The sequence below is a fragment of the Macaca nemestrina genome, chromosome 6 (genome assembly GCF_043159975.1).
Source record: "Macaca nemestrina isolate mMacNem1 chromosome 6, mMacNem.hap1, whole genome shotgun sequence".
Lineage (NCBI taxonomy): Eukaryota > Metazoa > Chordata > Mammalia > Primates > Cercopithecidae > Macaca > Macaca nemestrina.
In genome coordinates, this window is record NC_092130.1 from 44497073 (window position 1) to 44519336 (window position 22264).

Sequence of the window (22264 nt, forward strand, 5' to 3'; positions counted from 1 at the left end):
AAAAGAAGCAAGTGATTTTATTGCCATGTTTAACTGAAAATTTCATACGAATACTTTGTTAATCTTGAGATAATTTTCTGTAGTCATTTTATTTATGAAAGTCGAAACTCTGTATTATTACTTCGATTACCAGCATAAATCTGGGATCATCAAGAAAACAGAGTTAGTCATTCAAAATCACCTAGTAAAAGTAGGTTAGTAGGTCATGTTTTATAGATGTCCTGGCGATCAATCATTTTAAAGGGCATTTCAAAAAGGAGTCATTACCAAAAATAAAAATTTCTTAGTTTTTTGAGCAAAAGGAAAATGTTAACACAAAGATATTTCCTGTAAAGAACAGGGAATTGTTTCAAGCTACTAAATTTTGATTTGTTTGTTTATGGCATGTCCTTCTATGTTAATTTACAATCTATGAAAACTGACATATTTTAAGATTAAAAATTAAGAACTTAAAATTAAATGGTTTTGTTTAATTTGCTTTACTGGTTCTAGAAAGAAAACGCTCTGAAGTGATTTTCAAAAAAAGATTATCATTAATTGAAGGAATATACTGTATTACCAATTACTCTAAAATCATAAAGTAGAGTACTTCCCAGAGTAAACACAAAAGAGCTCCAATAGCTAATGGATATAATATTTAAAATGCCATAGGATAGTGGTATACTGCCAGCAATCCCACCAATCAGTGCCAACAGAAATAGGGCAACTCTTTGTAAACAAGGTATTGAGAAGCCTTTAAGAAATCAGACTCACTGACATCAACAAGGTTTACCAGTGAAGGACTATGCAGCCAATCCAGGACAGGGAACAGTGCAAGAGAACAAACTGTGGGCCCCACACTTATACGTACAATGCAGCTAAGTGCTTGCAACAATAAATATTTACTACTAGTCATATCATCTCTGAACACACCAGCACCTACCACCATGTCTTCTAGATGGTGGTGTTAAAGTTATTACAAAAATAGAATTTAAAATAGAGGACAGGATGTCTGACTTTTACAGTTCCCAATACAGACTCCAGACTCCCTGTTTTGAGTAAAATAATAAAGAACAGCACTTGTAGGGAGAAAGGCATCTTCAGATTTTTCACATGCATTTGCATTTGAACCTTACAAAAATGGGATGAGGTGTGCAGAGCATGTACAAATAAAAGCTTAAGTGAAACCCACTTGCCTGACTATATGGATATTTGGCACTTGGAATGATGTGGGCACTAAGATGGGCTTTGAGAAAAAGAATGCGGAACATTTTGTGTCACGGGAAAGATTTCTTTCCAGAAGTAGGGAGCAGATCTTGTGTATGAAGAAATATTTTCTTCCCACAATGATGATCCTCAGCATATATATTCAGTTTGGATTGAATCATGGTCAGAGTATACTTTAAATTCCCAAATCCTTGTCAAGCATTGTTGCCCTTATATTTAATAAAGAAAGTCTTTAGAAAAAAAACTTTGATATTTATTTTTCTTTATCAACATTTATCACCCATTCTTACTTTTAGGGAACTTTTCAAATTTTTGAAAGGAAATCATCCTACTATCCACTGTTGATTGAAGTGTATTTCACCAAGAGTGAATTGCTATTGAGTCATATCCTAAGAGTATGTTGTTACTTTTAGTGGGATAATTATACAGGTGCTTCAGAAGACAACCCTGTCAAATTGTGATTGTATTGACACATTTCCCTTTCAAACAGAGCTTTCATTTTCAATCCAGGAAAATTTACTAATATTAAACTTATATAATCTGACCTCCTCCCCTCCTCTTTGACTTTGTTTTCTGCTACCTCCTATATATATTATATATGTATGTGTGTGTATATATATGTATGTGTGTGTTTATATATATATGTTGTCTTTAACAAGTAGTGGTAATGATGTGCAAATACTTCATTGACCCCTGAGCATAATACTCCAGTTGCACTTGTTTGAATTATTAACTAGCAAATTGTGCTAGAAACTGAATTAATACATCACAACATTGCTTATACCACATTCATAGCATCCCTGGTATTTTTCTTAATTGCTTGCAGGTTGGAGTTAAAGCATTATTTAATTATAAAAGGTAATAAATTTGAGCAAAAGATCCTTTTCACAAATTCAGATTCTTCTAAAGTCTAGAAGGCATAAAAAACCTATTTTCACACAACCTACATTTAATTCAGAATAATTTTTGCTATTATTCGGTAGAAATATGTCGACAATTGTAATTATTGTATTCCGGAATTAAGCAGAAAAAAAATATATCCAAATAGCTTTTAAATCAAATGCTTTGGTTCTAAAACTTTGGTGTGCATCCTCTTTTGAAGTAGAAAAAATGGTGGAAGGCATATCCAAATAGAGTTCTGTGGTTGCTTGATGCAATAGAATCTCCCTTAGCAATGTTTTGTCTGACTCTCAGGCCAAATCACACATTCTTCTAAATAGAGATCAATTAATGTAAAATAATTTTGGAGTACACTACTTAATTTTCTGCTATTTCATGGTAAAAGACTGTGAACTTAGCCTCCGACATTCCCCCCACTGCTCTAGCCAGTCTTCTCCTTGGCTGATCCCCCTCAAGTCCCCAACCTCTAAGTACTGGAGTGCTCTGCAGCTCAGTCCCAGGAGCATTTCTTTCTACCTGCGCTCATTCCCTTGGGGTGCCATCCCATCTCATGGCTTTAAGTGCAGTCTCCTGTGTGATTGATCCAGCCCTGGAGGTACAGTTCACTTGAACTGCAGATGTTTATATCCAGCTCTCTACTCAACTCCTCCTTGATTTTAATAGTCCCCTCATACGTGTCCACAGTGAGTTCAGATCTCCTTTAAAACTTGTCTTCCTACCTCAGTGAATAGCAATTCCATGTTTTCAGTTGCTCAGGCCCAAAACTTTGGAATCGTCTCTGACTCCTCTATTCTCTTTCACATTCTACTTCTTATCTGTCAGCAGAAGATGGGTTGTAGAATTCTGAATACTTCTCAATGCCCTGACTACCACTATCTGGGTCCAAGGCATCACTGTCTCTCACCTGGAGTGTGCAGCAGGCTCCTAGTGGCCTCACCACCTCTACCTTGCTCCCTACAGTGTCTCCTTAGTACACAGCTAGAGGAGTCCTGTTAAAATGTCAGCTCATGCCACACATCTGCTGAAAACTCTCCAAAGGGTTCCTCTCACTCCGAGTAAAAGCCAAGTAAGTCCATAGAAGGACCTATGCAGTCTCTCCCAATATGACCTCCTCCCCTCCTCCCCTCCTCTTTGACTTTGTCTTCTGCTACCTCCTTCCTCCTTCCCTCTGCCCTAGTCATAGGGGTCTCCTCCTTGCTGTTCCTCAAACCTTCCAGGCCCAGTCCTACCTTGGGGCCTTCATACTCACTGCTCCCACTACCTGGAATGCTCTTTCCACAGATATCTGTGAGGGTCACTCCCTTTCCTTTTTCCGGGCTCTTCTCAAAGGATACTTGCTTTATTTTCTCCTTAGAACTAACTGCTGTGTTGCTTATCTGTCTCTCTCCTTAGAAGGTAAGCTCCAGGCAGGTAGGGATTTTGTCTGTTTTGTTCACTGCTGTATCCTGACTACTTAGAGTAGTGCCTGGCATGGTGGGTACTCAATGCATAATTATAGAGGGGATGAATGAATGAATGAATGTTCCATCATCTACCAAAATTGTTCCAGTAGGCAGAGGATAGGTAGGGAGATAGATACATCAACCTATCGATGATAGATAGATAAACAGATTGATTGATTGATTGATTGATAATAGCACCTATGGACAGGTTGGTATAACCTGTCACCACCACTACCCCCCTCCGCCCCCATCTAGGAAAAACAGCACAAGTACCAATATAGACTTACAGATAGAACTCTCCCATTTTAAGCTAAAGACAGCATGTAATCATTATACATTTTCAATTTCTCAGAAATTAAGTATTAAATAACACCTTTCATTTGGACATCTTAAAAATGTGTTACCGAAAAAAGAGTACTGTAATTACATGGATTTATACATCACTGTTATACATCAGGTAGCAATGAAAGGCTTAATAGATTCAAGATCTCACTGGCTCTTGACACATTTGTATTGAAACATAAAAATGCAAGATAAGCTCAAGCAGCAGTTTGACATTTACAATATGTCATTGAAGCCTTGGAAAGTCTATCGTTGCCTGGCTTATTAGCATAAGAAAAAAAGTGGGATGACGTGTAGGCTATGAGCACAATCTCACGGTGACCTTGGACCAGTCAGTCATCTCACTTAACTTCACTTGGTTCTTCCTGTCTCCATGGGCATATCATGGTTGAACAGACTATTCAGGGAAGGCACTGAGAAAAAAGTGAGCCTCAATCTTGGCGGTTAACCAGAAGTGTTTTCCTGAGGTCACAATGCAAGTGACACATGTGCTCTGTGTTGACCACACTTAGAATGTAAAGGCAAGTGTTTTTTATGAGACTGAGCCTTCACACACTTGCCAGATGTTTAGCGTGTGGCTTGGATGCCCTGGTCTCTTACTGTCATGCCCCTCAGCACCTTAAATCCCCTTTGCTGATGTCCAGAGTCATTGTGCTTCTTCCTTTCAAAACCAGCTCCAGGAAAGCCTGTGATCACAGTTTACACAAGCCGCTTCTTCCAAGGTTGTTGTTTGTCTTTTTGGAGAGGGCAAAATGAATGAAGTCCCCATGTTGAAATTTCAGGAATCAACAAGCCAGGTTCAGCCTCTGTGGTTTGGGGTCAGGACTTTGACTGCCAGTGCTCTGGAGATAAAGTTGAGTATGACAGACACAACCCATGCACCCCAAGCATCTTTAGCATATAACTTCTCTACTTATTAAAATGAACTCTGCTCCGTGGGTCTAGAGACTGGAAGAAGCTCCAACAGGCCTTAATCATGTTCACAGACTCCTAGATGACCTAAGAAGTCATTTAGTCTAACTCCCTCATTTTACACATGAGGAAATTGAGGTTTCAAAAAGTCATCTGCTGATCTGTGAGCTTCTCAGTACAGATTCCATGTCTTAATTTTTGTGCGTACTTGGAAATGCCCAGACTACCTTTATTGTAAAAGACCCTGTAATTCATTCTGCACTACCTCTTAGTCTGGAGTAGTAATATTTGACTGAGCTTGTCGGTCAGGATGCTCTAAAAATGCTCATGCTTAAGGAATATAAATAATATAGAATACTTAAGAAGAATTAAGTTGGGTCTGGAGGAACTAACTTGTCACTGCCTCTAAACTGGAGTAGCCCCATGACCACAGGCACCAAAATGGCAAAACAGTATACTCTGCTTAACCAAAGAGAAAGCATGGTGTGTGGAGAGGACCCTAGTTGGGGAAAGGTAGGTGTGAGTTTTAGCCCTAGACTTTGTCACAATTCAGACATTTCACTTTGGGCAAGTACTTTATCTCTTTGTAAAATAGAAACCTTCTTAGTGAGTAACAAAACTATTATTCCCTAGAATATGACAGGTATATGAGCAAAGGACATGGGTAATAATTTTGCTTTATAGGTGAAATGCCTCACTGGTTCCGTGTCTCCTAATCTATCACAGGCATGGAGAAACGGTGCCTGGAAAGACTGAGGGCAAAACTTGTGCTGTCTTAATGCTTTCTTGTTGTTTCTGTGGCCAGAAAATGGACAATAGAGCAGGGACCAAGAAAATTCCTCCCACACCCAATTACAGAGGTGGACATAAATTCCACATTTGGCCAAAAGTAGAACCCTACTCCCCTAGCAACAGAGATAGTTCCAGAGGATAGGTGTGTGAACAGGGCACAGCCAACCTGAGTTCTTCCCTCAGACTGAGCCACAGATCTTGGGAATTAAAAGTCTTTTCCTCTAGGAATTAAGAAGCTGCAATGATGCAAACTTAAAGTTACTGGTGGCTACTTCTCTTAGGCCCATAGTGGAAACCCATTTATAGGAGGGGAGAAATGGCCAACACAGAAATATGCACAGCTGAGAACAGGACGGTGTTCTAGCACCATGGTTTAAATTCCTGGATCCAGCCGTGTCTGAAGACGTTTAGTTGAAAAATTATCTTTTTTGCCTGGACTAGTTTCAGCTGGGTTCCTGTCACTTTTGTTGAAAAGAATTCCAAGTAATAATATATCTTCTCATTCTTCAAATGTAGAAAGTGAGGCTCATATGGAGGGAATGACTGATTCAATGTTATACAGCTTGTTGGAAACAAAATCTTGATTTGAAGTCAGGTCTACTGATTTCAATTCCAACGCATTTGCTACTACACTGAGCTTTATGCACTCTCTCGGGAATTATTCCACATTTTCTGAATAATAGTACAGTTCTCTTCTCCTACCATACTACATGATGGAAAAATCCATTCATTTAAGCAAAAGATACAGGACCATTTCTGAAGGATTCTAAAATATGAGACAAGAGCTTAGATTAGTTGATCTGTGTCCAGGTAAGTTCAAAAAAAGATTCAATCATGTCAGCATCAAAGGTAGAAACCATGTGTTTCATTCTTTTTTTCCCCCTCCAATGGAAGATCTACTCTGTTCCAGGCATAGCAACAGGGTTTTTCATGGTTCATAAATAGTTGTCTCATGCTAGACTTCCTGCATAATGGAAACACAATAGATATGTGAAGGAAAGATGAAAGGAAGGAAAGAAAAAAAGGAGGAAGGATGAAGAAAAGAAGAAAGAAAAATAGAGTGGGTTTCAAGTAAAAATTGTTTTTCCTACTGTTCAACGGAGCTTACATTTAATAACCAGTATCTTACAGTGATCTGAAAATATGTCTATAAGACCTAGTCCACTGTGCAACTACTGCTTTTCCTAAATTGAACCGAAGAAACTGTGAGAAGAGAAACCTCAAGGCCGAGCCTCAGACCACAAGGTCATCATAGTAGGGCTGAAGATTAGGAGCAAATGAGGTAACAGAAGATGGTAACACTCGATAAATACCCTCACTGTAGTAGTTCTGTGAACTGGTCATGACGAGGCTCAGTCATCACTAGTGATATTCGTTTGCAAGGGCTGTATATTAGAGTAAATTGTGTAGAAGTAAGCAGTTCCTAGATTTGGTAACACCATGAATAATGTTTTAGTAAACTTGAACATCTAATGATGAATACATTTTAAGATGATTCTAACTATTGTTTAGTATGTGTCATATCATTCTTTGTGATCAGATTTTATTTAAACCACAAACAGGATGCAGACAAATGGTGAAGAAAAGTTTCAGAGTCAGAAGAAAAGATGGTTATCGAAAGAATTTGTTTTCCATGACTTTGTAAAAGCATTCAACCACTTGAAAACTTGCTATTTTCTAGTTTCAAATTCAGTAATGAAAGGCAACACCCTAAATGATTCCTTACTATCATAATCACGCAACTGAAGAGTGTCTTTTCTCATGCTGTATTTAGTTAAAATTTAGACATTGTGAAAAAGGGAAGGGAGGGATGTTTCATTATTACCTTAATTGAATTAACCAAATAGAATATGCCATGTGAATTCAGGTATTAAAATAGGATTTTCAGACTGGGTGTGGTACCTAGCAACTGAAATCCCAGCACTTTGGGAGGTGGAGGTGGGAGGATCACTTGAGCCCAGGAGTTTTGAAACCAGTCTGGGCTACATAGGGAGACCCCGTCTCTACAAAAATATTAAAAATTAGTTGGGCAAAGGGGCATGCACCTGTGGTCCTGGTTACTCAGGAGGCTGAGGCAGGAGGATCGTTCGAGCCCTGGAGGTTGAGGCTGCAGTGAGTTGAGATCATGACACTGTCTTCCAGCCTGGGCAACAGAGTGAGACCCTGGAAACAGAGTGAAAAAATGTATTTTCTTTGAGTAAGAAATCTTTAGTTTAACATATGGTAAACTAAAAGATCCAATTTTAGTTATAAATGGGTTTTATTGATGTTTTCATCAACAGTTTTTTATTCCAAGCATAGTATGTTATAGTAAATATTTTTGAACTTTTGAAATATTTAGAAAACTGAAGTATGAAATCTGTTAAGATAAACTCACAACACTGACATCAACTTGCCATGCAATTTATTGCTGAAAACTGGATAACCTGAGTGGCTGGTTCACTATCCAGCAAATTGTTAACGATTTCTTATGTCTGTTCTTCCATCTGTATGTCTCTAGGTCCACGTCACTGTCTTTCTGAGAAATACTAAAGCCTTGGATTTGCTGGTTAACAACAACTTAACTGTCTTTTTATGAGACACCTACAATAACACCACGTGAAATTTTCACCACTGATTCTTTAAGTCAAGGGTTCATTCCACAAAGATGTGCCATTCACTGTTTAAGATCCTGAAAATAGAGGTGGACCAGACAGAAATGGTCCCTGCTTTTGAAATTTTTATTCTTGCAAAATTAAAAGAGGAAGAAACAAGAAATATGCAAATGAATAAATGATTTTAGAGGTTGATAAACATCAAGAAAAAAAAAACATGTAATATGACAGAACGTGTGGGAGGAGAATATGAATGGGGTCAGTTAGGAAAATCCTTACTGAGGAGGTGACATTGGAGCCCAAACCTAGATGACAAGAAGGAGCCAGCCTGTGTATTCCAGTTTGGCAAAACAGAAAAAGCAAAAGCAATGGTCTGGTGTCATATGGGAGGAAAAGAGGGTAATAGTGAGGGAGAATGGCAAGGCTAGAGAAGGAAGCAGGGTCCCAGTGTGCAGGGCATCACAGGTCATGGGGGAATGTTGAAGTACAGTTCTAAGAGTGTTGGGAAGACATTAAGGATATTCAGCAGGGCAGCGAGATCTAATTTATGTCTTTAAAAGATCCCTCTGGCTGCTGGTGGATACTGAATCATAGGGTGCAAGCAAAGAAGCGAGGAGGGCTGCTGGCTGTGTTTTGGTAGGCTGGAGTCCACACAATGGCGCCAGGCAGAGCGGATGCGTAGGAGTTGAGATCCAGCCCTTGCCCATTTACCAAGCTCCATGTCTAGCCTGGGACTGTGCTCACGTGTAGAAAGGGCTCTTTTTTTATTGCATACAAAGCACCATATGGAAGCTGCCTCAGAGGTGGGAACAGGGAAGAGGAGATTGCAATAATCTTTGTAAGGATAATAGTAGTGGTGGAGAAGGAGAGAGGGGGGTGGATTTAGGATATGCCTGGAAGTAGAGCTGGCAAGACATTCTGGTGGATGAGATGTGCAGGGTGACAGGAAAGGAGGAATCAACCGAGAGACTTAAACTCATGGGAGGATATGCTGCCCCTGACTAAGGCAGGGAAAATTAAGAGTGGAGTGGTTTCTTTTGTTGTTGTTGTTATTTAGTAGGGAGGGAGGGAAGAAGAATTCAGTTTAAGCTAGGTTTGATCTAAGATTCACGTTAGATGTCAACAATCAGATTTATGAGTTGAGGAAATTTGTGACTGCATTAAGTGTAACTCAGAAGTGCAATACAATTATATCCTCCTCTCGGATCTTCTTCATGACTGCTGACCTACTGTGGGATAGGGGTTGACTGGGGGAGGGAACTAGAGTTAGTCCAGCCTGGGATTCTTCTTCTGAGGGCAGCATTTAAACAGGTGCAATCTCTCAGATGTTCAGCCCATCACTCTTCTCCAAGATGCCAGGAGCCTATCATGCCCTCCAGCAGGGCGGGGAAAGAGTCTTTGTGAATTTTAGTGTCTTCTGCCTCCTCTGAACTCCACAGTCATGCACCTTATTTGCAAAGCCCTGGACATCACTGGCCCCGCTGGCATTCACTGTTGAAGTTGGCAGCTAGTGTGGCATGGTGAGGGCTTGGTGGATGCTCTGGGACTCCCTGGCTGACTCAGCCCCATGTTCGATTGCCCTGCGCACCCCTCTAGCTGTCTGCCATACTCTTCACCCAGCTCCTGGTTCAATGGCCTACTGTGCCCCTTGCAGCCACAGGCCCTGTGAATGTCCACTAACTTTCCACCTAGACATGGTCCACTGACACTTTGGCAACATGTGGGAATTTCTGCATCCCATCCCTACCACAGGGGACCTTAAGGTAGCTTAGCTACAATCCAGCCCTGTCTCTGTCCGACCCAGCTGTGCCACTGATTATACTCTGATATGTTTGCCTGCCACCTCCTTCCCACTGCCCAGGTTGGTGGCATAAAGGCCAGTTGGGTGATGATCTCTCCCAGAGCTCCTAAAATAAATCAGGCAAAAACTCTCCTCTCAGCATTCCCCTGAAGATCTGTAACCCATATTCCCCTGACTGGCCAGAAGTTCAGAGAGGGGAGATCAGCACCCACATGTCTGCCTCTGATCCCTTGGTACCAGATAAGCTGGGCTTCCAACTTTTACTCCTCCTGGTTCGTTCTTCTCCTGCCCGGGGGCAGCAAGACCACAGCCCAATCATCAGAGTCAGACCCTCATTTCTTCCCTAAAAAGATACTGAGGATGAGTTGAAATGAAAAAAAAAAAAAAAAAACAAGACGTCATAATTTATCTGAGGACCATTGTTCATGAAATTTCATTAAATCTCTTTGTATATTAAATCCTAAATATATTAAGGAGTATAAACATTATTTTCAGTCTCACAGCTACATCTTGATTGCTGAGGAGGTTGGAGAAAAGGTGATCTGATTATTGATAAGGGAAAGAAAATCTGTTCCTATTTAAACATGTTACAATTATAATGTGATTTTGTAGCTCAGGGAAGCTATCGATGCTGCAGATACCATTTGAGTCATCAGCACGTGGATGAGTAAAGCCATGGACTGAATGGGAACATCTATATCACGGAAGAGAAGAACAGCAAGCTCAGGACTGGGTCCTGGGGCAATCTGGTAGGTAGAGACTGAAAAGTGAAGGAGCCCCACAGAAGACTGAGAGGGAGCAGTGCATAAGATAGGAAGAGAGTTATTAGCAAGAGGTGCTCCTGGGGCCAGGAGACTAGCAGGTTTCCAGAGGCAGAAAATGCTCGTTGAATTAATTGTATCTAGGATGCCAAGCCTGTAGAAGAATTCTAACCTACACTCTGATCCTAACCCTGACCCTGACCCAGACCTTCATTTTTTCCTTAGAAGGATACACTGAAAATGAGTTGAAATGGAAAAAAAAAAAAAACCCACAACTAATAATTTATCTAAGAGGAGCATTGATCACAAAACTCCGTAAAATCATGTCACCATTTTTAATTACAATGATACTCTATTTAGCAAATGCAGGGCTCTTTGAGCCCAGCTGGAGCCCCACCAGGATGACTGAAGTCATGAACACGGGCGCTGGAGTTCCCACACTGGTGCTGAGAACTTTTAGAGTTGTTGCACAGGATCCCCAGTCTGCTTCTTATGAAGTAGCATGAAGAACAGAATGACTGTTTCTTTCTTTGTTTTGCTTATCTTTTTCTGAAATCAACTTGGAAAACATGTTTGTCTTTCATCCTTTCAGGCAGACACATGGTATTGTGGGTGAGGCTCCTGCTGGGTCCTGTGCTTGGTGTCTCAGGCATTCTGTCAATGGCAGGAGCATAACCAGAGGTAGAGCCACCTTTTCCCCCAAGAGGAGCAGTGGAATTAAACCCCTGGGGTGTGTGCGATGCCCATGCCCTGCTGCCTCTCCCTGCCATTGCTCTGAGTTCCTGGTGCCCACCACCCCTACCCTGACCTCCACTCCCAACAGTGACATCCCTACAGCCGTAGTAGGAATGTTATTCATCTCTTCCACTGCATTTTACACATTTCATCAAACTGAGAATATTTAGACCATGGAAAGAATAATCCGAAAATAGTGTTTGAGTTCAGAGTTTGAATTAAGTGTTTACTTTGATGGTCAACCAGGGAGGCAGAATGAAGTAGGACAAAGAAGGTAGGTTGAATCCTGGCTCTGTCTCTCACCAGCTCAGTGAGCTTAGAGTAATCCAGTGGGTTAGAGCCTTCTCTCTAAGTTGGACTGAGCTTCTAGAACCCATTACAAGTCATGAGGGAAGAAAGGAGTTTGTCGTGACTGTGGGGGGGAGTGAGTCAGGAACCAGGGAGAGAGTTGCCATGAAGCACTCCATCCAAGGGAACAGGACGGAGAGGTGGAAAGAGGCAGAGGTCAATAGTATGCATTTGGGGCCACCCCCAGAGAGAGTTAGCAGATGTGAGGGGTGCATGGGAAGTGGAAGCTACTGCTGTCTCTGAAGTGCTGAAGCACAGAGCCCGGTCTCCTTTGAGATGGAGACTGCAATTGCATGAGTCAAGCAGTAGTGGGAATGCAGGGTGCGGGGGCGGTGCTGCTTAGGGTACTGGGATGCTCAGGCACTGAAAAGTTACCTAAGTCCTCTCTACCTCTGTTTCCCTGTCCACAAACTTCAGGTAACAATGCCTTCCTCATAGAATTGTTACGAGGTTTAAGATGAGATAATCCTACAAAATATCTAAGTCTAGAGCTGGCTCATAAGAAAGGTTAAAACAAGTCTCATTGAGCCACAACTGACTGAATGTTTTCATCTGAGCTCCTTCCTTAACTTCAAACTCAGCATATTAAAAATCAACATCACAGTACCAGGACTAAGGTAGTGTTTCATGCCTTGTTCTATGCTCATTATTTCCTGATATCCCACAGAAACAATCCAGATGAAAAGCTATGTATCCTCTCTGGGGACTGGAGTAGGCAGGTCTTATCCCTACCTGTATGAGCAGACTTCTAAGGTGGCCCCCAAGGACCCACATCACCTAGCGTTCACATTCTTGTACAATCCTTCCTCTCAAGTGTGAAGTGAACCTAGTGATAGCATGCCACTTCAGCGACGTGGTTATAAAAGATTCCAAGTTCTCTCTTGCTAGCAGATGTCCCTATTGCCTTCTCGGTGTGCACATTTTGATGAAGCCAGCTGCCACATTAGAGAAGTCCATGTGATGAAGGAGCCTTCAGCGCACAACCAGGGAGGAACCAAGATCCTCAGCCCAGCAAGTTTGGCAGGAGGAACTGAATCCTGCCAAAGCCGTGTGGGCTTGGAAGCAGATCTTTCTCCCAGTGGAGCCTTTAGAGGAAACCACACCACCTTTGTCAACACCTTAACTACAGCCTTGTGGGAGACCCTGAAGCAGAGGAACACGTAAGTCGTGCTCAATTCCTGACAGACGCAACTTCTGTGCAATAATAGATATGTGCTGTTTTAAGCTGCTAGGTTTTGGAATAGTCTGAATGCAGCAATAAGTAACTAATCCATCAACCCTGTTATGCTATGAAGTTTTAGTCTGGGATGGCACAGTCAGGAAGAGAATCAGGGGAGGGCTGGTGAGCCATCACATCATAACAGGCAGGTTACCTGGGGTAACTGTTTTATTACATCACTAAAGCAAGAGCAGGTTGTTATGGAGAGGAAGAAATAGTCAAACAATTCCTAAAGATAAAAGGTACCACAGCACAACTAAAAATATCTCAGGAGTAATAATAAGCATGCCTGAGCTGCCATTTTGATTTATAATAAAATGGTTCCAGTCAAAGGAACCTGGGCTCTTTGGAGAAATGACTGCACCTAGGACTGAGGCAGTAAATAGACAAGATGTGCCTGAAGTGTCTTGTAGTGCCAGAAAGTAATAAGTGCTCAAAAAAAAAAAATCTCAAAAGCCACATTGAAGGGGCCAAAGGGAACACAGGAACACAGGGACTCCAGTGACCAGCACCGGAACAATTTGAGCAACAAAATAAATAAAGCAGTATTGGATTATAACCCGAAGTATAAAATAAATATCTATGAACTCTTAATGATATAAATGATAGAATGAATAAATAAATAAACAAACAAATAAATAAATAGGAGAAACAAATATCCTATGCAGAAGAATTCCATATAATTATGTGGATACTCAGCCCTCGAGGAAGTGGAGCATACCTCGCCTCCACTTTAGTGTGGGCTATGCATAGAGACTTCCTTCCAAAGAGTGCAGTATGGAAAGGAGGGGGAAAGATGAACTTTGTGGTGGAGAAACCTGACAAACACGACCTTGGCCAGATGATCAACGTCACATCAGCAATGATAAATTATGTGGATATGTACCTTTGATATGATATAACAAAAATAGCACTTTACTTCTGTGGTCTTTCTCCAAAAACACATAACCCCAGTTTAATCCTGACAAAAACGTCAGGCAAATCCCAACGGAGGGACATTCTACCAAATACCTGACCAGTGTGCCTTGTAACTGTCAAGGTCATCAAAGAAAATCTAAGAATTTTTTCTGAGACAGGGCCTCACTCTGTCACCCAGGCTGGAGTGCAGTGGCACGATTTCGGCTCACGGCAACCTCTGCCTCCAAAGTTCAAGTGGTTCTCCTGCCTCAGCCTCCAGAGTAGCTGGGATTACAGACAAGCACCACCATGCCCTGCTGAATTTTGTATTTTTGTAGAGATGGGATTTTGCCATGTTGGCCAGGCTGGTCTTGAACTCCTTACCTCAGCCGATCCACCCACCTCTGCCTCCCAAAGTGCTGGGATTATGGGTGTGAGGCATTGTGCCTGGCCCTAAAGTCTAAGAAATTATGGCCAAGAGGAGCTTAAAGAGACATGATGACTAAATATAATACGGCGTTCTGGGAAGGATCCTGGAACAGAAAAATTACCACCTATCATCTAGTAATAGGTATGTGGTCTTGGGCAAGTTACTTGACATTAGGTAAAATTAAGTAAATCTGAATAATGCATGGACTTAATTAATAATCTTATATCAATGTTGGTTCATTAAGTGTAACAAATGTACCCTTCTAGTAGAAACTGGATTTGGGGTATGTGAGAACTCTCTGTACTGCCTTTATAATTTTTTGGTAAAAAAAAAAAAAAGCTGTTCTAAAATAAAAATTTAATTAAGTAGCAAAAAAGAAGATGGGGAGATGCTGAGGAATGGCGAAGAGTGTGGAGAAGAACAACTGAAACCAGATGACTGGTTTTAGGATCTGGCAGTGGTTGCCAGATCTTGGAAAAAGAGAAGTTGAATGGCTGTATCTGGGGTAGAAGAGTTTTCATGGAAACTAGAGTTTAAATTGAATTTTTACTAACTTAATTTTAGTTGGAAATTTAAAAACCACTTTATGAGACTTTGTCATTTGTATATCATCTTTCTTTCCCAGGGCTTCATGTGCTTGTTATGTGCTTTTTGGAATGCATATTTACATTTTAAAAGTATTTAAAATTAAAATGATCACTGGTTTTAAAAAAAATGAATAGAGGCTCTTAAACAGCAAATGGGAATCTTTGGATACTGGAACTGGGAATGAAAACACCCAATCCAAATGTTCTACCAGAAATCAGTACTAAAAAGAATAATGATAAGACATTTAAGAGAAAAAAAAACCAAATACATGAAAAATAAGTTTATAAAATTTTGACCCACATACAGTAGGAATTATAGTAGGAGAAAAAAGAAGATTGGAAGTCAAAGAACTAACAGAAAAAAAATTCATTGAATTGGAGAAAGTCATCTTAAGATCTAATGAGCCAACTGCATGCTGGTCAGGAGGAATCAAAGGACAGCCACAATGAGACATATCCTGGTGAAATTTCTGAATTTCAAGGATGAATATCATGTAATTACAGTCTTAATCCTGAAATTACAGACTATTAAGGAATCAATGAGAATGAGCAAACTACTTAACAAAATCTATGCAATGCTGTTCATGCTGTGTTCAAAAGATGGCTCCTTATCTAGCAATAGCTATGTGATGCTGGGCAAATTACTAGACTTCTTAAATCTTCCATTTCCTCATTTTAAAATAATATTAGTTGGGTTCAAAAGTAATTGTGGTTTTTACCATTACCTTTAATGGCAAAAGCAGCAATTACTTTTGCACCAGTCTAATAATATCAGCTACTTCCACTGTGCTGCGTGTGGGTCAGACACTGCTCTAGGGGCTTTCTAGGTACTAATTAATTTATCTTCCATCACAGCCCCACGGTGTAGCTTATAAAATTACCCCATTTTTACAGATGAGAAAACCAAAACACAGAGAAGTTATTTGCACAAGGTTATGGAATGGTAAGTGGCAGAGACTGTCTCAAGTCTGCACTCATAACTACTTTGCTATAAATACCTTTTATATGGCCTTGTGTGGTATTATGAGGATTCAGTGAGATAACGCATTAAAGATGTATAGCATGGTGACTACCATACAATGTATTCGATAATTGCAGCTACTATCTGTTTAAAAGGTGAAGCAAATATTCAACTCAAGGAGTTAGAAAAGGAATGATAAGATAAATTTATATCAGGTAGAAATTAACAATGAAAAAGCATAAAATGCTAAGTTAGGAAGATAAAACTCACACACAGAATTGATAAATAAAAGCAAAACTTGAATCTCTGAAAAAAATCAAATATGCAAGTTTCTCACAATTTTTATTAAAGAGAAAAGATGGGTAAAATGCACAATATTACTACTTTGTCATGTCTGGGATTATTTCCTACAAAAATGCACACAAAAAAATTAAGTAGACAATGTAATACAGCAATTAAAACAGAAGAAATAGAAAACACCAACAAATTTTCCTCCATAAGTAATCATTCCCACATTTTATAAATGAGTTCTGTCAGAACATAATTGATTCAGCAAATAATTCTAATTATGGCCAGGTGTGGTAACTCACACCTGTAATCCCAGCACTTTGGGAGGATGAGGCTGTAGGATCGCTTGAGGCCAGAGGTTGGAGACCAACTTGAGCAACATAACAATAGCTATGTGAGGGAGATCCCATCTCTATACAATTTTTTTTTAAAATTAGCTTAGTGTGGTGGTGCGTGCCTATGGTCCCACCTACTCAGGAGGCTGAAGTGGGAGAATAACCTGAGCCCAAGAAGCCAAGGCTGCAGTGAGCCAAGATCATGCCACTGCACTTCAGCCTATGTGACAGAGTGAGACATTGTCAAACAAAAAAATTCTAATTACTACGTCTTGGGGACTGTCTCGTCACTGGCTTTGTGGAAATAAAAAAAGAAAAATCCTTTCTATGGAGGAGTGAGGAAATATTGAAAATTCTCATACTATTTAAACTCTTCCTAACTCACTTTTTATGTGCCCCAAAAAGAAGGCACATAAAAGGAAAATGAAGAATGAACTCCCTTAACGATGGACATGATCTAAGTAAAATTGCTAATGCAGCCTCTTCCCTTCTGAGAGAGAATCTGGCTTTTCCGTTCATTATTTAGCTCTGTTCCCCTACACACTAGATGAAGATGAAATATCAAGTAGGCCTAGGTGGCAAAGTGTCTGGGCTGGGATGACTATAAACGAACTATCCATTTTTAGTGGAGTGTCACGGTCTTGGGCTCTCCTGAGTGTAGGGGCCTTGGAAGCTGTCTGTGGAGCTCTTTCACCAGATATTGGCTCCTGTGGGGCACAGAGCCTTAGGCCAGGACATGTGCTGGGCCTCCCAATGGAAGTCGTGCTTCCCCACACCCAAGTCATCACCTGGAGCACTAAAGAGAATGGTGCCTGGACGACTTCGTGGGCCATTCCCACTGAAGAGGAGCACATAATGCTACCACCCTGGGAACCTGTGTTTCATCCTTTATTCAAAATAAAGGAAGAACAAATTGATTCCATCAATGTACTAAAACTGTAATATAGTATGACCAAATAGAACTTATTCCAGGAATGTAAGGATGGCTCAACATTTAGCAATCAATTAAAACAATGTATCACACAAGTTAGTGGAAAGAAAACTCATGATCCTGATAAAAACTTGAAAGGCATTTGTAAAATTCAGCTATAATTTCTAAAAAGAATTTGGAGAACTAAATATTCAAAACTCTTCCCTATTAGGAAATCAATAGCAAACATGATACTGATTGATAGATGATTAGTTTAGATTCAGGGCGTACAAGTGCAGCTTTGTTATATGGATTTATTGTGTAATGGTGAGGTTTGGGCTTCTGAAGTGCCCATCATCCAAATAGTGACCATTGTACCCAATAGGTAATTTTTCAACCCTCACCCCTTCCTTCCCTCTGCCCATTTGGAGCCTTCGGTGTCTGTTGTTCCCATCTTTATGTTCATGCGTACCCATTGTTTAGCTCCCACTTATAAGCAAGCAAACACGATATTTAATGAAATATATTGAAATGAAAAGCATTGAAAGCATTCCCAGTAATGCGAAGGAAATGTCAACAATCACTTTATTACCACAATTGCATTCTAAAGTCAATCTAGAGCTGTAAGACAGCTCATTGGAATAAATTAGAGTCCAGAAAGACACTTAAGAAAAATTAAAATTTAGTGCTCAATAAGGTGGTAGTTCAAATCAGTAGGTAAAAGAGATATTTAGTCAGTAATAGTATTGACCAAACATAGAAGAAAAATAAATTAGATTTCTTCTATACCCTCAAATAAACTCCAAAAAGATTAAAGATTTAATTGCTGAAAATAAAATCATTCACAGACTGGAAAAATAGAGATAAATATGTTATATGTTTGACCACATAAAAACACAGTCAGAAAACACTACAAGCATAACAATAAATAGAAGAGAATAAATGTAATATATTTGAAAAACAAAGATATACAAAGAACACGTAGAAATCAGTAAGCAAAAGATTAACATACCTACAGAAAGCTGGGCACTAACAGGTAACTCACAAGTGAAGAAATATAAAAAAGCAAGAATTCATTAATTTATGAATTCAATACATATGTATTAGCATCATAAATTTGCCAGACACACCGACCAAGGTTAATAAAAAATCACTGTCCAGTGTTGATAAGGATGTCAGAAGTGGACATTCTTAAATGTGACTAATGGGATTATTATAAATTACAAATTCTATTATTATATGTTAGAACATCTTTCTGGAGGGCAGTTTGGCAAAATGTATTGAAAGTGAAAGGGTTACAAATACTTGACCATTCATTCCAAATCTAGGATTTATATTGTCAAGAGTAGATGTGAGCCCTGGAACTGGGCAGTCATCTTATAGCCCCAAGGGGAGGGAAGTCAACCCACAGAATGGAAAAGGAGCCTGTCCTCCACAAGATCTCAGACCTGCAGATCTGACCACCCCAGGGCCCCATGTATCCACAGATGCACTGTTTTGTGAGATGGCAAATTTCCTCATCACTCCAGTCAGTGTTAACTGGGGTTTTGTGATTTGTGGTCAATGCCCTCTTGACACAGGGCTCTGTCCTTCCCTTCAGACCCTCCAGCCTCATCTTCCACTTCTTCCCAACAGCCACCTCTGCAGTGGTCAGGCTGCTTCCAACCCTGCCAATACCTTGATTTGCACTTCTGGTCCCAAGATTGTGAGAGAATAAATTTCCGTGGCTTTAAGTCACCCAGTTTGTATACTTTGTGATGGCAGCCCTAGGACACAGATACAGCTGAGGCCTAGAATCCACCTCCCTCTGCCCCAAAGGCATACTTTGATTTTCTGCTTGTATTAAGTAGACTTGGAATACAGCCTATAGAGTATGGGTCAACAGAAATGGAGATTGATTTATGGCCTTGAAGATAAGAACACAGGCTCTGGGGTCTCGTAAATCTCATTCAAGTTGCCAGCTGTGTGTCTATGGCAACTCTCTTAGCTTTTCTGAGCTTCCATTTCCATATCTACAAATAGGGTTAATAAAGATTGTTGAGGAGGCTGAGATAATATATATAAAGTGCTTAATATGTTACCTTGTGCACAGGAAGATTTAACAAATTCTAACGCCTTAAGGCCCCAGTGTAATCCAGAACAAGAGTTCTCATCCTCTCTTAATTAGATGGACATCAATGAATTGGCCACAGCAAAGGGCAGGGAGTCAGGGGAGTCCCATAGTCTCTGAGAAATACAGGGGCAGGTCTCAAGTAATGATGGACTATGCCAATGGGAGGATGTGAAATTCCATTTACAAGGATAGCCCAGATTGTTATTAACCAACAACAGTGAGGAAAGAGAAGTGAAAGGAAGGAGGAAAGAAATAGATCCTAGGTCTTGGAGCTCAGAGAAAACTGTGTGGGGCAACACAGGGAGCAATAGCTTCCAAGGGCAGCAGACACAGGGCTTGCTCAGGCAGGATGTGAGGGAAAGGGTCCTGGATTCCCCTTCGTGGAGAGAAGACCCAACCAAAGGACAGCATAACCAGTGGGGCTTACCCCATCACACTTTGCTAGAAAGTAGTGATCTAGAAATAACTACTTGATTAGGAAATTAGCACTTGAGGATTCTCATAACTAGTTATCTCTTGGCTAATTGGAGTGAAAGGCAGAATGGGTTTTACTTGGAAATGTAGTGCCTTTTTTTTTTTGGTCATTTTATACTGTGCCTTCCTAGAACACATAACCATTTTGTTTTATTCCTAGAGAAATAATCCATGACATATGAGCTTTTATCACAAAAAAATCAAACTTCATCTTTGGAACAAAATAAATGGTTGATCATTGTCTTTTGTCATTTATTGTAAAATATGTTATCTATGATAACTCTTGATATGCATCCCACTCCAATCTTCTTGATATTTAAAATAAGTGAGTAATTGATTTCTGAGTGTGGTGTATTTGCTCTGTAGCTTATTTGCATACTTACATTTTGATACTGAAAGAAATCCTAGGAGCTAAACCTCAAAAGTTGTAGACTTTGCCTAGATAAACATCTGCTGTTTTAATGGTATTTTGAACTGCAGAGCTACCATTTAACAACCCTGTATTCTTTTATTTTTTATAACTGAGTGGGTGGGGAAATGGGAAAGAATTCTAAAGAACCAGTCACTTCACCTTTCTCCTTCTCTCTGCTTCATCCTTTGCAGAGGAGCTCCTGCACCACCCAGGCCTTCCTCATGCAGTTAGTGTAAGAGTCCAAAGAAAGAAGAGATTGAAAAGCACTTCAGAAATTCTCAAAGCCTGCACCAACGTAAGGGACTACAGAACTGCAGGAGGATTTACTCCCTTGTTGGTTAATCACTTCTTAAATGTGTTCCTTGTTCAGGTAAATGTGACATCTGCTTTTTGTTTGTTACTTGTCTACTGGGAACCATGTATTGGTCATTTCATCAATAACACACATTTAATAAATGTTCACAAAATTAAATGTATTAGTCATTTATTCATTTAAGCAGGAATTCCTGAGCACTCTCTATAGACCATGCCCTGAGAACACAGTGATGAGCAAGAGAGTCCGTTGTAGTGTCCACTGTCGTGGAACTGACATTCTCCTGGGAGAAACACACTGAAAGAGGCACAGGGCAGATGGCAGTGATTGCTGTGGTCAGAGAGGTCTTGCTGAGGAGGTGGCAGTTGAGCTGAGTACTAAAGGATGAGAACAGGTCACATAGGGAGGAGCTGAAGAAGAACTCAGCAGGCAGAGCTTAGCAAGGGTAAAGGCCTGGAGGATGGAAATGAAAAGAAACTGATGTGATGGGAGGGTAGCAGTGACGGAGTATCAAAGAGCAAGGCATCTGGACCAGTCCAGACCACATTTCCAAATGGAAACATGCCTCATTCCTGAGAATATATCCCAAATGGAGCACTCCTCTCTTTGATGAGGAAGGGCTGGGTGAAGGCCCACGTTCCTTTCTCTAAGTGAGTGAGTGCTGGGGGTGCATTGGTGCATGGAAAGGGTAAGTAACCTGCCCAAGGAGCACCAGTGGCCGTGGATCACTTGACCCTGAGCCAGCTCCTGAGGGTGGCAGGGAAGGTGGGTGACCCAAGGCCTGCTGGTCAAGCCAAGACTTAGCTTGTTAATTCACTCACTTTTCTCCTAACTTCAATATGTGGGACTTTTCCTAGTACACCAGAGCCTGCCTGACATATCTTTGCTGCAGCTACGGGTTTCATTGAGAGAAGATCTTTGGTTCATTGGACCAGCGAGCTCACTCCACAGAAAGCCTCAGGAAATGACAGACCCCCACCACTTAGATAATCTGGCAGTCTGTGGCCCAGGTCCCCTGCTCCCTTCCCTCTGTCCAGATGCCTGACCTAAATAACCAGGTGGGGAATGGGAGAAAAGACACCTGAGCCACCAACCCCTAGCTCTACCCTTGCCAGGACTGGAAGATAACAGATGATGTCTTCAGAAAACGAGGGCTGGGGTGTGGGAACTCAGCCAGGGGGTGGCCAACTTTTCCTGTAAAGGGGCCGGATAATAAATGTTTAGGCTTTATGGGTTACATACGGTCTCTGCCACACATGCTTCTTTGTTTTTATTGGTTAATTATTTCTTTATAAACTTTAACCCTCTAAACCCTTAAAAAGGTAAACACTGTTCTTAGCTTGTAGACCTTACCCTCAACCTGAAAAGTGGATTACAGTTTGTTGGCCCCTAACCTAGGCTGCTTTCTTTGCCCTGACAAACTTCAAACCGGAGGCTACTTAATCCAAGTTAGGGCTGGAGGAGCTATTTCTTTTAATCTCTATGGGAGTAC

At 40.6% G+C, this 22264-nt stretch overlaps 1 protein-coding gene across 19 annotated transcripts in view; it reads right to left on the reverse strand.

Moving 5' to 3' along the window:
- Window positions 1-7497: 7497 nt before the first annotated feature.
- LOC105467114 (solute carrier family 25 member 48) overlaps window positions 7498-22264 on the reverse strand; it is an 80013-nt gene continuing 65246 nt past the window's right edge. For 18 of the 19 annotated variants that reach the window (XM_071098418.1, XM_071098413.1, XM_071098409.1 and 15 more), the window contains one exon: window positions 18612-21225. The gene's annotated coding sequence lies outside the window, so the exon portion shown is untranslated. Of the gene's footprint in view, window positions 7758-18611; window positions 21226-22264 lie in introns of those variants that run through there. The other variant, XM_071098419.1, reaches the window with a different exon arrangement.